This window comes from Sitodiplosis mosellana, unplaced genomic scaffold (assembly GCF_009176505.1).
Source record: "Sitodiplosis mosellana isolate CC-2019 unplaced genomic scaffold, AAFC_SMos_1.0 Smas_scaffold_6197, whole genome shotgun sequence".
Classification (NCBI taxonomy): Eukaryota; Metazoa; Arthropoda; class Insecta; order Diptera; family Cecidomyiidae; genus Sitodiplosis; species Sitodiplosis mosellana.
The window spans coordinates 5,333,958-5,350,708 of NW_022601438.1; the positions used below are offsets into that span (position 1 = coordinate 5,333,958).

The 16,751-nt window shown below is 38.1% G+C and overlaps 1 protein-coding gene across 3 annotated transcripts in view; it reads right to left on the reverse strand.

Annotated features, from left to right (window-relative positions):
• LOC129577192 (uncharacterized) overlaps nt 1–16,751 on the reverse strand; it is a 172,805-nt gene that overhangs the window by 86,947 nt on the left and 69,107 nt on the right. Inside the window, exons 2-3 of one of the 3 annotated variants that reach the window (XM_055463806.1) lie at nt 16,116–16,355; nt 15,549–16,023 (exon numbers count right to left, since the gene is read on the reverse strand). The exons of the other annotated variants lie outside the window; for them this stretch is intronic. The gene's annotated coding sequence lies outside the window, so the exon portion shown is untranslated. The remainder of the gene's footprint in view (nt 1–15,548; nt 16,024–16,115; nt 16,356–16,751) is intronic. 3 annotated transcript variants of the gene reach the window in all.

Genomic DNA, 16,751 nt, shown 5'->3' on the forward strand with positions numbered 1-16,751 from the left:
GAGAGAGAGAGAGAGAGAGAGAGAGAGAGAGAGAGAGAGAGAGAAACAATATAAAATCAACAACTAATGGTGAAGTGTGTAAAATAATGGAGTTGGGGTCGGCGCGAGACAGCTTTGATGAGGATACAATTGGAAACGAAATATAGAACAAGTAGAATGAAAGAAGAATCAAAGCGTTGTCGGAAAATAGAACGTTTGTCGAATAAAATGATGCTGGTGCTGCTATGTTTTTCTTCATTTTTTGAAATGTGTACGCGAACAGCGGTCTCAAATGAATGGCTGGCAAAAGCGAAACATAGAAAATCTTCAGAAACGTACATACACATCCGACAGCGTTCACATGGCTATGAATCGTAACAAATGAGAGTAATAACAATAACAATATCAAAACATCAATAATAGCGCGTGCTCCACATGAAAAGGGATTTTGATCAAACGTAATAAATTTATGCCGTTGCAATTTTGAGCCGATTGTATACAAAATAGCGATAGAGAGAGAAAGGGGAGTGCAAGGGAGAGCGGACTGAGTGCATCTGTGCATTTTATTGATTATCTATCACGTTAAAAATTCCATGCTCGGGAACTCTCAACGGTACAAAAATTGCGAAAAATGAGCGATGGCTTTGTCAGAAGTAGAAGCAGCAGCTGCTGTGATTTCACAACACAATGCTCGTTACATTGATTTGCGTTGCTTTCGACATTTCGAATGTGTCATTGAAAATTTTTGATTCATAACATTGACACTTCCTACTTCAAATACACACACTCTTTAATTTTGAATCATTTTCAGTCTTTGCCAAAGCATTTGCAATATGATTTTCATCAATCGTGTAACTTTGCCACAAAATCGAGACAAACGAAACATGACAGCCGCATCTCAATCAAACATCCAATCAATTTGATGGGCCTGATATGATTATGAAATTAATTTTTCGTGTCAGTTAAATGTAGCGCAAAATGGAAAGTCCTTGTATCGAGAGCACGAGAGAGATTCGAAGAAAATGCAATTATACTTCATTATAACCAAATCGATTGCTGTGTAATAGACTTGTGTGGTCAGTGATCTGTCGATTATCAATAGCAGCACTTTCTGCTTCTACTACTGCTACCGCTAAGCACATGCACTCAAATCAATGCAAATGCAAATGAAAAGTGATTGCAACTTATATTTCGCCCATTTCAATTTGCATTTTAAACTCGTTCATAATATCATAACACAAAGCACACGAACACCAAATCTGCGCCAGAAAGATAGAGAGACGAGTCCACGGAGGAATAAAGGCACAACAACAGAATACCGGATGACAACAACACAGCACTAACAACAATCAACTCTCGTGCATCGAAAATATGTAATCGAAAAGTATTTGGTAAGAGTTTTGAGTGTGGTGTGTGTGTGCTACGGCTACGGTAAACGCATGCTCTCGCATCATATGTACCCATTTTGCTGGTTCGGCTGTTTTATCTGCAGTAAAGCTTTTGAATAATAGAATATGGTGTGTGTGCGGAAATTTTTGGTGGTTTTTGCTTGCATAAAACATATGCTTGTTTTGAATGTTTTATGGGGATCGATCGTATTGTCGTTGGGTTGTTTTTTTAATCGTCATCGCCATCGTCGTCGTTGTCGGAACGTGCAACGATGTATGTTTTCTCTGTTTCAAACGAGGCAACGAAGGTAATGTTTTCTCTCGATCCCACTCAAACGATATAGCGCCAATGGTTTTTCAAACAAGTTCAGATGCGAAGCACATGCATATTGGCTTTCGAATTCACGTTCGGGCTGCAATTTTAACGGTGTAGGAAGTCACAAATAAATATATTAACATTGTAAGTTTCGCGCATATAGATTGGATATTAATTTATTGTTCGCGCTTGCAATTGTCTTGCGCGCACCCGCGCACGCGCCTGCCACACACCGAAATAAGCGAGACCATGTCATGCATTTGGAGAGCTCTCTTTCGACAGTCGTGGTTTTTTCTTCTTCTTCTTCTTCTTCATCTTCTTCTTCTTCTATTCACTCTTTGCTTCTCCTTTTGTTCGTGTATCGAAAAGATATTCTCCGTTGCCTTAACCAATTCACTGTATGGTTATGGCCATGTACACACTTATGTCAGGAGATAGATTTAATGTATTTCGTTTTCCTCTTGTCCAAAGACACTCACTGCAACGAGCAGTCAGAGCAGCCGATTGGGAAAAATCGGCAGTCGAATGTAGTCGTCGTCGTTTGTTACCTGCGCTTTAAATTTCAATGCAACTGTTTTGTGTGTCGGTGGTTCCATTTTGACTACCTAATGCTCTCTCTCTCTCTCTCTCTCTCTCTCTATTGCAGCCGTTCCTTAACAACGTAAAAACACAACGATATACTCTAATACTGACAACATATTACCTATTGGCATATTGAAAATGAAAATATTATTAATAATCCATGTAATGCAGCTGATTACGACCATATTAGACTTATAATAGCAAAGTATACGTATTCATCGACAGACAATGCGCGAGATAAATGTACTTTTGCACTCATGTCGCTGTTCACTAAAAATAAATACAACAACAACGACGACAACCACTAAAAGTGTAATGGCAAGCGAACGAGAGAGAGAGAGAGAGAGAGAGAGAGCGCGCGCGCGCTCGCGATACGCGAAAAATCGATTAATCTTCGAGATTCCATGTTTTGAACACCGAAAAAAAAACATTTTCAAATCCAAAAACTACCGATTTGGTTGTTTAGCACAAAGCACCCAGGGTACAGTTTTCCATTTGATTTATATTAATGTATTACATTGCATTATATGTGCGCGCGGTTACTTAATGAATATACGATACACCATTTGGCTATTTTTGTTTCGGTTTTCATTCGATTTCATTTTGTGATATGGTCGAGTAAATGAAGCGCGCACACATTAAACTTGGCTTAAATTGATTATATCGAATTGAAAACCGATCATTTGAAAATTGGTGTTTGTGCTTTTAAAGGAAAAAATAATTTATCAATATTGACTCGTGTTTCTTTTTCTTCAGTGATGATTTTGCCATTTTACTGATAATTTCCACCGAATATGTTTGAAAATAAAGCAATCAAGCTTCACTTGAAGCGCAAATTAGTTCGACATATGAAACCTCCGTCCATAAATTATTACGAAGCTTAAATCTTTGTCAACGCATTATAATTCCAGGCTCGAGAATCACGCGCATAGATTCCGAGAAAAATATGAGATTAGAGAGAGTGAAAGAGGAAGAATGGATTACGAAAAGACCTTGGACATCATGCCATAGAGAGAGGCTTTTGAAATGGTTTCTAATTTCACTGCGATTATAAATTTTCATCGTTGACACATTTCCAGTGAATGGTGTGCGCTGAAAATGTGGTGCTGCTGTTGCTGTTGTTACGTTTCGACCATTATTATCTGTTGAAATCGCCTCGTTACATCTTAAGCGGTGTGTGTGCTGCAGCAGCGACAGCACGGGTGAACGAAATAGAAGGAGCTGGCAGCTGTGATACAAAAGAAAAATCGTTTTTCTCAATTTTATGCGATGTGCATACCATTGTGGACTCAATTCGCTTAAATTAGACGACAGCGCATAACATAAAATATGCACACATATGTATCACATCATTTGCGTCGCAAGTGGTGCTCGTTTTTTCCTCACTCTTCTCTCTCTCTCTCTCTCTCTCTCTCTCTCTCTCTCTCTCTCTAATTCTCGCAAATAGAAGCGAAGCGGAAAGAAAAACGAACCAAAATGCCGTAAATCACAACATGCGAGCGCACGGTGTCATTACTGTTTGATTTGTTTCTTCGCGAACGAGATTTCGTCGTCTTCGTTGCCATCATCGTCATCGATGTCGACGAACGCGCGCTATTGTTGTTTTGTTAATGCTTGCGCATATTTTATGCGATTGCATTGAATGTTTGCTCCATCTTCGTGTGCGCGCTTTTTTTTTTTACTTAACACTTCATTTGCCAAAGTTGAATCTTCATTTTATGGTTTTTCGTAGGAAAAGCCAGAGATAGAGTGGAATGGGATCAAGAAAGCGAGTGAGTAAGAGAGAGAGAGAGATTAATCATGGTTTCGCTTATTGGCGAAAGGATTTGTGCAGATAATTGTGCTTGGCATTTTTGGTTAACGCTTTTAACCGTGTGTGTATGTTGAAATGTGATAAAGAGACACATCGAACCGAGTGCACGCTTCAATTTTTTTTAAACAATATTTACGATAGTGATCCATTTATCGAAAACCAAAATAGGATGCATTGGGATATTGGGTGGCGTTACACGATGTTAACGACCATCAAAAAATACAAATACGGTAATTCAGATTAAGCCAAATGATATTAATCACACATGACAAATTCAATGCAAGCAAAACAAACAAACGAACGAACGAACGAAATGGACAAACGAAGCAACGGCGAACAAACGAATGGGGAAAAAAGCAGCCAATGTAAATAACATGGCCAAACGATAGCCACTGTACACAAGCCAATTAATATTTTCGGTATGATTTACAACAAACCCGAGAACCCGTAACCAAAACCAATTCACCGTCGCTCGGCGACCAAGTGTGTGACAGCGAACAACAGAATAGCAACAGCAGCAGCAGCAGAGCAATAGCAAACAACATAACGATACAGAAAATGGTACTCAAATGAGGAAAGCAAACTAAGTCGCTTCTAATTAAAACCGTTAAATGCAATTAAACGATTTGGTGCGCGTTGTTGTTACTCAATCTCGCGCTCTCTGTGTCTCGATTGATGTTTTATCTCCTTTTTTTCTCTTTTACTTCTACGTTGTCTGTCTTCTCTTGTGTTTGGCTTGAATTGTTCACACTTGTGCCGTTATTGTTTTTTTTCTTTCGCTGTCGTCGTCGTCGTGTGACAGAGAGCAAACATGACTGCTGAAAGGTTATTACCATTTGTGAATGCGCGCAAACAAAGTAGCTATCAATTATGATGAAACCAACACTCCACAAATGCCTAACTCAACTCAGCAAATGCAAGATATTATAGGGATACACATTGAACATTGTTGATGAGTGTGTGCCTTCCACGACAAACAACACAACAACTCTTGGCAAATCGCGTGAAATAAAAATGAAACGATACGAAACTAAAACGACAACAGCCGCAGCAGCAGCAGCAGCAAAAATTATGTGAAACAACACACCAGCAAAACTGTTTTTATTGCATTTATGAGAGAATTCCGAACATTCATAATATCATAATGACATAAAAATATAACCGGAATAACGACGACGACGACGACGACGATGGCGAACGAAACAGAGAAAAAAAAACATAATTTTATACCCACCATATTTGTTAGCCGTATGTAACTGTGACAGACAGTGAAATAAATGAGCTTAGATTTTGTGCGACTTTGTGGTTGTTGCCATGCAATGATTCTGCCAGCTATGCAACACTGGAAACCTTTTGTGCTCTTTCCACTGATACGCATCTCTGATAACGATAACATCATCATGCAGCAATGGCAACGGCAACCACAACAACAACCAAATCACTCATGAATCTAAACGAATGTCCAGTTAAACCAGAAGTGTTCCGCACTCATTTCGAATCCAATGTGATCATTTTCAGGCCAGCGATCTGAACTGAACAATGCGTTCGGCAATGCAATGCAATGCAACGACACAACACAACACAACACAACACAACACAAAACAACGAATACTCGGAAGGCAATTTACGTGACATGTTATGGCACGTGCATATGCAAGCTCTATATATGCACTACACACAGAGAGAGCAAAACCATACACACACACAAGACATACACATAAGCTAACGGTGATTTGAAAATTAAAGCTGCCGCAGATCAAGAACCATTTATCACAAGATAGATTTCGTAGTTTGTGCGCTTTTTGAACCACAACAACAGCAATAACAATCCAAGAAAATCAACACACACACACACACACAAAACCCTTTTGGTTATACTGATGCGTATCATGAAATTGCTTGAATTCATTATTCGAATATCAAATGAAATCCATTTAAAATAACACTCTTTTTTAAACGATGCCATATTTCAACTACGTGAAACCAAGAGACATGGGCTTGCTACTGAACCGGTTGATGCCGCGCACATGCAATATTACAATCGTGTATTGCATTTTAAAGTGCACATGATCGCGTTCTCGAGAGCGCGCACTCGCGCACACGTACGTCATATGTGTGAGCAAAAGCCTTTTGGATTCATGTCATTCAATTGGATGGAGAGTGAGTGAGAGGGGGAAGGAGCGAGTGAGCGAGCGACAGATGGATAGAGAAAGAGAGAGCACATAGCAAACTCGTCTCAAGCGACGAAAGAAAAGTCTTAAACAAGGACCAAAAGTCAAAAGCCACTTTTATTTACATTGCTCAGCATTTCGTGATAAGAATAAATGAGACAAGCAAAATTCAGAAACTAGAACACTTCAAATATTTCGCTGGCCATTGTTACTGCTGTTGTTGACGTTGTTGTTGTTGTTGTTGTGGTTGCTCTTTGTTCGCCATCTCCTTACGATTGCGTTACTCATTTTCGCCAAACGTCGCATTCAATTAAGACACATCAGTGTAGTAGATCATTGTTTTTTTCTTACTTGAGAAAAGCGGAGCATTGTGTCAGAATCGCTGCAAGATGCACCCCTCATTAACCGAAGGAAATTTAATTCAGAAATAATATTGTGGATGAGTTTTTTTTTTCAAGCAATAAACATCTGATTTAAATGTGCTTTTTTTTTGCTCAAAATTCATTCAATCAATTCCATTTGAAACTTGTTTACACCATTTTTTGTCTTTTATTATTGTTGTTCCGATTTGATGCAATTTTTTTTTGCCATTTCAGTTTCATATATCGATTGCATTCACAACTTCAATATGAATGTGTCTCTGAATCTAACCAAAAATTCTGGTATTTTGTTCAATCGATCGGTTGTTCGTAATGTAATCAAGACGAATTGACACGTTCAAACCGTACTTAATTTAATGCATGAACGATTCCGTCAACTAAAATTATGGTTTTTATGTGGCGCACTATTATTAATTGATTCTAAAATTTAACATGATAACTTCAAAAATGTTTTACATGCCGTTCTTAAGTGTTGACCAGTGTGTTTTTTTCTGCTTACTTTTCCGAATGAAGGCAAAAGTATCGGCTTAAACACACCATACCATGCCAGTATAAGAAAAAAGAATGCCACTTGAAGTGTTTCATTATTTGTCAAGATATAGATTGCGTTAGGAAAAGCTCGGCATATCGAATAAGCCCATTAGTTTAGTATTTCGATAATTAATTGGACGTTACACTTTCATAACACTTGAGACTAAATTAAGTGTCAAATGAAAATGTATAACATTTCGATGAATGCATAAAACTGATTGAGAATTAAAAATCACTTTGAAATTCTAAACTAATTGCTGCTTATTATACTTAGAGGTATTTGCGAGTATATCTTATGCTACGATTAAGAATACCGTGGAATTACTGAACATTAAAACACACATACACACAAATTGCATCGCGGTGACGGTGTGACAGACGTTGCAATACGATCTAATCAATATTCAATTCAATGGCACTAAAACATTGTTAGAAGGAGAGAAAAAACACGTCGCACCGTTGAATTGAACGCCCACTGCATAGAAGACAGCAAGAAGAGAAAAAAAATACATGTTGACAAGAATTTTTGCCGCACACTAAAATTATTCATAATATTCGAGCAGATTAAGTGAATTGGTGATGCAAACCGACAACATTGGATGCACGAACAAACTCATTGACATTCTTTTCAATTTAATCAATAAATTGTCATTGGCTTCGGCCATGCAATGGACGCGCGTGTATGAGAGAGAGAGAGAAACACTTCATGAGCAAAGCTTTATTTTCCATTTTGGCATTTTATTTTTAACCAAATGGACCTGTTTGTGTCGGAGTGGCTTCGTTATACAAAAATCCAATCGAATCCAATATGAATACAAGTGGAAAACATGGTTTATGATTTCAAACAAACGATCGAACAGAGAAAAAAAGCGGCCGAAGAAAACGCAGGCGAAATTGGATTGAGAAATGTCTGTTTGATTTGTACCTGGCACCTAGTATGGTGATATCTGAATTGTTGTAATCTGACACAACAACACATATCACGAGTTCAGATAAATCTCGCCATCGCCAGCCAGCCCACCACTTACATGCTCTCGGTTCAGTGGGTGCAGTATATCGTTCGCCCGTTACGAGATTTTGGAAGAAAAAAACGACACATAATTCGACAAAAGAGAAAATCCCAAACGTGGCGGAGAAATTAAAGCAAAAAAAGGTATATATCTCGCATTTTTATTCTCATTTCGATTCGATTGTCTGACACTATGCAGCCAATCTCTCTCTCTCTCTCTCTCTCTCTCTCGTTCCCAGCTTTCCTTCTTTTTCATATTCGATTTCTCATTCTCAAAAATTGATTTTACTGTGTGCGATTTCCATTGGTGCCGCTTGAATCGAATTCGATTAATCGACCAAAAAAGCCCATATTAAATAATAAATAATTTATGTTAGATTCGTTGTGGACTTGACGTGTATTGTGTGTGTGTGTTGAGAGTGCGGCGCGCAGAGAGCGCAATTGAAATTATTATGTTGTCAATTTGAACATTCAATTGTTATGCGAGGTGTGTGCGCACGAGTGCGCATTTGCCTTCCCCTCAGCATCAATATTCCAGCAGACAATTTCAAACGACAACTGGCCACAATGAGTTACAGAAAACAACAATAGACATGAGAAAATCGGTAATTTGCTCTATTCTCCGAGCAAAAAAAAAACACGAACGAACGACCGAACGCGGATGAATGAGAGAGAGAAAAGCCGTCTGATTGCATAACATGAGATTCGAATGGTCAGATGACAATCGGCGTGTGTATGTGTCTGGGTTATGATGCAGAATTTGATCGGCGTTGCCATTGCGCCGGGCTGGTTTGATTGAAAGTGTGAAATTTGCCTTTTCAGCAATGTTGATCTTTTCTGCCCATTGTACAGAGTCGGTAAATTAGACATATTTTAAAGTCAGTGAAATTTTCGATTGTTGTTGTTACTATTGTAAATGGGATTTATAATAGTTGTGTTTTTTTTTCGTGGCGTTGAATCAATTTTAATATGCACCGTGAAATGTGTTTTTTTCTCGTTCAAATTAGCCGTCCATTGTAATTAAATAATGTTTAATTCGACCCTAATGATACTTTTTCTCCTATGGATGTTTGGTGATTGTGCGGTTTATTTTTTATCATTCTGTCTTGCTGCCTTCATTGTGACCATGTGTTTGTGTGTTTGTCTGCTTTGTGTACTGCGAAATCAAAGCACTAAGATGAAATTCTTTTCTTCGATGCCCACGCTAATGGCGTATGTGCTGTACATACGAAAAAAAGTGCGAGATGGATTGCAAGTTTCGCTTCGTTTGGTGCACGCGCATATTAAATTATCACACATGTTATTTGCCTTGTTCATTTTATGCGGTACGCGTTCGCTCATATTTTTACCTCTTTCACGACCATTGTCGTTTAACACTTCATTTTGTGTTTGCAAGTAGATGGCCAGTCTCTCCCTGTTATGTATGTATGTGTTGTGCTTGTGTTTGGACATGTTGAAACGATTTTATTTTTCTTAATTTTTGTCATTTCGTTCGATTTACTTTTTAGTCTTTCACCGTGTGTATGTGTGCGGTGCAGTGCGCGTTGTGCATACGTGTGTTCGGTAAGCCGTGATTTTGTTCGATTTGTTTTTTCTATTCAACTGGACACCACACCGAATACAATTTATAAACCTAACGAAAATGATATATGATTATTTTTTTCTTGAAAAATAGCATACAAAATATAATTAGATTGCCGTCTTGTTGTTGTGTTGATGTTTGTCTCTTTCTCTCTCTCTCTCTCTCTCATTATCTGTGGGCTTTTCTTCTAGTCCAGCTGTTTTTCCGTTTGCCTCGCACACTTTATCCGTGTGTGTTGGCTTGAAGAGACGAATAAAAAACCAACAACAACAACAACAATAACACACTGAATTCACTTTAGATTTGCATCTCGATGAAGTGTGTAGAGTGTTCAGTGGCTTGAGTGTGTGTTCAATGTTGTTTTGAATATAATTCCAAGTGAATGCCTGGCTATGTTTTGTTATGTTGACTTTTGTGCGAGTGCGCGCACCACGCGCACACACTTTCAACATTCAAATTAGCCGCAATAATGCTGAAAACCACGATAGCAGCACATTTCAACATCTCAACTGAGACAACGCACACACAGACAACACAGCGTATGCACAAATTGTACATCATTAGAACCATATGCATTTTGTTTAGCCAATTTTTTCTATGCACTGCTTTCTGCCGTTCTTGACGGCGGCGGCGGTGCCTGTTATTGTTGCTGCTTTTCTATGGCCGTGTCTACGTTTTGAGAGATAATTTCCAGAAACATAGCTACAAGGTAATTCAAATAATGAAAATTGAAATACAAATTAAAATATGCATATTGCACCGAATTGAAAATGATACGAGCTTTTTCCATCAACCAAACTGAAGCAAGCTAAGCGAGCAAATGATACAAGCCAGCAGTATTTTGGAGCCGATGTGTGTATGCAACACCGCATAAACTTCTTACCTATATGATATACTTCGGTCGTGTTTCATTGAGGTTTCGATTGGTTTTTCTGTTTTCAAAAAAAAAAAAAACCGTGTACATTATATCAAATAGCGAATGTGCTAATCGAAGTGGTTCTTATGATTATTGGATATTGTTTTTTGTTTCATTCCATTTTGGCATACACCATTGAAAGCAAACAACGTTCGCTCCTTTTGCTCGAATTCGATATCATAAATTATGTTTCCACTGACAGTCAACAAATTCTTTTCGACAGTAAAGCACACAGGCGTAATTGAACCAAAACAAACCACAACGCAAACGACGACTACGACGACGACGAAATGCAGCTGAAGGTCGATTTTGTAATAATCATTGAAACAAACACACACACACACATATTGTTGAGTGTGTGTGGCTTACATAAACTAGAAATGCAATTCTAGAATTGCAACTGATATCCGAAGAGGGACAAAGATTTTCGCGTTCGCCACGCCACAACACGCCATTCGGTACGTGCCATTTTGCCAAGCTCTTGAATTTAGCGTTGCAATTTCCATTGATCACGACACATTTTCTAAGGGGATATCAATTTGTTCTATAAATAAATCAACAAGAAAATGGCATTGTCTACACATTCAAAAGGGTGGAGACAAGCAAGAGCACACACACACGACACGAAAAAAGAAAACGAAGAAAAATATCTTTATCGGTGTAGATAAAAGGAAAATCGAAGAATTGCGCTTTGAATTTTGTGTCCTCATAAAATCCCCCCCAGCTTAAAAGCAAACGAATATTCACAACCGAAAACTAGAAATTCTTTATATTCCGGAGACGAGAATATGCCAAGAAATAAAACATCTTAAGCGTTTTATATTAAATTCTTCAAACGACTGAAAAAAACGCTTTAGCGACTTTTCATATCCATTTGGGTTGTGCATAAAAGAAATGTAATCGTAATTTTCTATGGCAACAAAAATGCGATCAACGTCGTGAATCAAGTAAAATAAAAAGATATGCGAATGTCAATGTCAGTCGAGGCAAAGGAGGAGAAGAAGAAGAAGAAGCATCAGCAGCAGCAAAAGAACGTATGGCACAAGCAATTATTTGTAAGAAGTTCACCTCAATGACCTTAAATCGCAAAATCACGTGGCAACGCAGCAGTGCACGATTAAATTGCAGCAATTTATGGCCGAAGCCGAACAGTAGAACGCCAGATAGAGGAAACATCTCAGGAGTATTAAGCAATTAGAAGGAAAAGAAGAAGAAGAAGAAGAAGAAGAAGAAAATGACGACGAGGGGAAAAAGCAGCAAGAACGCGTGAAAATGACTTGACCATACACGTTGATGGTAGGTACTTAGCCTGGTGATAATTCGAATATTTTCGAAAAGGTCGAACATTCAAGCAAGCAAACAGCTATTCATCGTGTGTTTAAAGTGGAGCGAAAACCGTGTGTGAGATTTATGTTAACGGCTAATTTATTTGTAACAGCATTGAATGCACGCGAGAGAGTGTGTGAGTGAAAGAGAGGGAGAGAGAGAGAAAGAGATAAAGAGAGAGAAAAATGACAATTTTTTTTCTGCCGACCACACATATATGAACGTGCATGAATCTCTAACGCACGCGTCGTCTGAAGATTTATAATTGAGTTCATATTATGGCCATCTTTCTTAGCCTGTATGAAATATAGGTAGAAATAGCAGAGAAAAAAAATGTAACGCTAAAAGCTGGGCCGATTTAAACGGTCAACATTGCATTGACCGTAAATCGAGCAACACACAACAGCAACAACAACCAAACACAAACGAAACGAAACGAAAAAAACCAACGACAACATTACGAGCAATTCTCCTGCTGATCACATTCAAGCAATTCATTTTATTGCTGCTGCAAAAGAAAAATAAAATCTGCCCGTAGCTTGATTTACGTATGTGGACGCGCGGTCAACACTCAAGTTCAATCAGTGTATTTCTTGTTAAAAAAAAAATTACTACTCATCACGGTTCATCAACTAGCTACAGAACAGGAAAATAAAATGATTGCGAGTGAACAGTACAGCCGTAATTTTTAGTGCATGCTTAAAACCGTTTTGTACCGTAGAAAGCGCATTCGTCCTATATGCACATCATTTGCCCAAATGGTCTGAATGTAGCGACAGTGTGAGCAATTAAAGCCTCCCGTGCTCCGTTGAGCAGAAAAGAAGTAAAAAAAGGAAATATATATACGGAATTAAGAATATTTCTTACGGGTCGAAATGGACGTCAACCAAGATAACATACACTGGAATGCATTTTCATTTACCAGTCCAATCGTTGCATTATCCATTGTGCATTGTGTGCACCAACAACGACAACAACAATAGCAAAAGAAGAACAGACAGAACCAACAAGCAAACACATCACACAGTAACGGCATTTTAGTGCGAAGAGCGCGCGCAATTTTACCTTAAAATTGCATTGTAAAACCCATCCAATACACAACATACATTTCTCTAGAATAACACATCTCCGATGAACTGTGGCACACTTACACCATTTATCACAGATTAATTGGTAGTAAAACCGAAGAGCGCATGGCATCGCTCAATGAAAAGACAACACACTCAAGCAAGTAGGTTAGTATGGCTTTTTTTTAAACCATAATTAAAATCAACGGCCAACCATCGAAAATAATTTCAGTGTCGAATTGACGTCTATTCCCTGAGCTATTCCGAATTAATTAGGTTCTTCGGCTATATTTTCTATTTCCATCAAGTCCATGCTGCACACTTTTTTTTAAATGCGGCCGTTTGGCTCAACACCAATTTATTTTCATTTAAATGCATTATATTCGGTCCAAAATGCCACCACTGTAGTAGCGGCGTATGCCAAAACACCGATCGAAACCAATAATAAACCGAGAGAGAGAAATATTGTACACACAGAAAAGCAAGTGAAAAGACTTGTTTGACATGAATGGCCCCGATGAGAGGGAGGCTTTTAAACGGAACGCATTACAGCGCCAAAGACAGGGATAGCACACACAGAGAATTGATTAATGTGATAATTCCAAAATGCTTAACAATACTTGTTATTTATTAGACTCTTGATGGTTTTTGCTGGGAGCATCTCTCTCCCTCTCCCGTTCTGTGCCAATTTATTGGTGGATTCGTTTAGAGATTATCCATTATCGGTGTTACCATTTTCTGTGTGATATTGTATGTATATTGCCGTTGGGTTTTTCGCGTGATCTTTGCTCTGCTTGGTAATTGTTTCCCCACTTTTGATTCGAGTGTGTTTTGCATTCGCGTTGTTGCATTAGACCCAATGCCCGAATATCAGCTGTGGCAAGTACAAAAAACACAACAATCCAATGAAAAACAACAAAAAGGAATTCGTTTGAATTAAACGGAAAATTATATATTCATCGAATCAATACTCCGGCCGCGTTCAGTGTGCGATACACAGAGAAAACTAAAACACACGGCAAAATGAAACAAATTAATTGTGTGGCCCGTGTGTACCATTTCTCAACTCGAAACCAATGACCCTTGAACTGCAGTTGTTTGAGTGCGATTCGCTCGTTTTCGTTCTTCGCTGCTTGTTTTTGATGAATGGAGTGTGGAAAAGAAAAAATTGTATAAATAAGAATTAAGAAAGCCAAGACACACACACACAAGCGCGCGCGGAGAGAGAGATAGAGAGCCAGAAAATATATGCCTTTGAGTCGAGACAATCGAGACGATTTCTTTCTTGTCCCAAAACCATAACAATTCAGCCGATTACCGTTATAAGCTACTTGCATGTGACCTTTGGAAGCAATCGCCCAATTAAGCCACCATCTTGAAATTCAACCAAAAACGTAGTACGGCAACAAGAAAACACAAAAATTGTGCCAAGGTGTATTGTGCCCGAAAAAACAAAATCGATTCCTATGCGAGAGATCCGAGCTGTGCTTTTTTTCTTCTTCGTTGGACTATTGTTTTATGCACACTGTTATAGTCGTCTCGACGATTTTTCTGAAGAACTGAACCAACGAAAGATTCGACGACGACGACGACGAAGATACATAGATTGAATTTTCTATCACACAGCACACCAAACTCAAAATGAAGCGAAAATAAAACAACAACATGGATGCGAATAGTGAAACAGACAGTAAATAAGCACTAAAACATTTCATTCCTAATAAATGTGCACATTACACATGTGATTTCAATAGAGATTATGGATCGGTTATTTTATGAAAAAAAAAAATACGTGCTCAAGCCATTGCTTCAGCTGCAAATACGATGGATCAATGCGATGCAAGGCAACAGCATCATTACCAAAAGATGCAACGGCTGTGAGTAGAGAGAGCCTATTATGACTCAACAACGTATAACAGCAATAATTCGGTTTGGACTGCCTGAAAACGGCATCGCTGGAATGAATGCTTGCCGGTCGAAGTCAATCGACATTTTTTGTCGTCATTTTCAATTATTGCCCTATGGTTTTGTATATTTGCTTGTCATTAAAACCGTCACCATGCCATTTCCCGTCGATATCACATGCAAATGTACTTGATGAAATCTCTCCGTGTGCATCTCGATCGGTCTCTTCTTCGTTTGCATTTCAATTTGTGGACATGAAATTCATATTCCATCATAACAATCACATATCGAATCATCATATTCTAACGAGAGGGCTGAAAATAGTTTGCATATAAAGTTATTCATTTGTGCGCTGTGCGGCCACACGTTTTGTGCAATGGATCTGGCTTGGTTTGACCGGCCATAATCCAATTTTAAATCGATCGAATGATGCGTGCGTGCGACACTCAATGTGTCAGTTGTTTTGCAGTCGCAACATTACCAAAATGAATTATTCAAAACTTTTACGAAAGACGCCAAATCGAATTAGCCGACAGGAATGCAGACAATTTTACGACGCGTATATCAAATCATTCCTACTTACCCAATCACCGGATCGTGTGTTTGCATATAAATTGATTCCAGTGAAACTCGTATTAATATTGTTTACTGTACGGATTTACAGTTAGATGATCTATTGATACACGCTCTTAGCTAATGTGTGTTCTTTTTTTTGGGATATTTTAATGTTATTTTGTTGTATTTTGCCTAAAACCATAGCGGATCATAATAAAATACTGTGCACAGGAAAATCAATTCAATTTTGTTCAAACGTAGTTTACAGTCGATTTATATATATATTAAACGTCCCCGGCCACCAAGTCCATCATTATGTTGGGCGGATGCTAGTTGTGTGCAGACAAAACAGCGCCGAATACGATTAAATTTCGTGGCTTATCGTAATATTGAAAACCATATGGATACATGCGTTTAACATGCTTTCCCCCTCGACGTTTGTTTCATCGTACGTCCATCGAGTTGTTATGGGTATTATACGGATGGAGTCTATCTCTCGCTCTCTGTGTACGGAAAAAATACAAAATTCTTTGTTTGAAGAACTTAATGGAAAATCCGTTCAATTGCAATAAAAAGTTCATCTTATAAGAAGTACCGTATATGGTTTCACTAATAATTTAATGCGGTTCCACTGTTGCACTCGAATAGTGTATCAAACAATTATCAGTATCACATAAAATACCAAACTTTAGACATTCGACCATTTTCCAACCATTTTATTCGTTTCACATTTCTCTTGGTTTTTTTTTCTCTTCAAATTACACACAAGTACCAAGTAGTTTGCAAGGCGGCGTGTGGTTTATATCTAGTTTTGGATTCTGGGCAGAAATTCAATCTGAGAAAAAAAAAAAATTAGCATTAAATCTGGAAACTCTATTGAAACTTTCTCAAAAGAGGGAAAAAAGTGTTTGTTTTACGCCATATAACTCCAGACAGTTGTCATTAACTTCGTTCTTTTGAATCTAGTATTACTACGTCTAAATTTTATGAGGATTCTTTTGAAAAGAAATTTCAAACTTCTTCTTCGCACATCTCTTCAAGAGCACGAATTTTCACTTCGCCAAGCGAATCTCTCTTTCGTAAAAGAAAACTTTAATTCTTTTCAAAAAAGATCATTCGAAAAAAAAGAACCTGAACTGCTATTAATTGTGCATGAAAATGAGCATTGAGGTTTCAAAACATGTAAATTTTCTTATTCAACATTTTGGACTAGTGACAAACGGAACCGTTG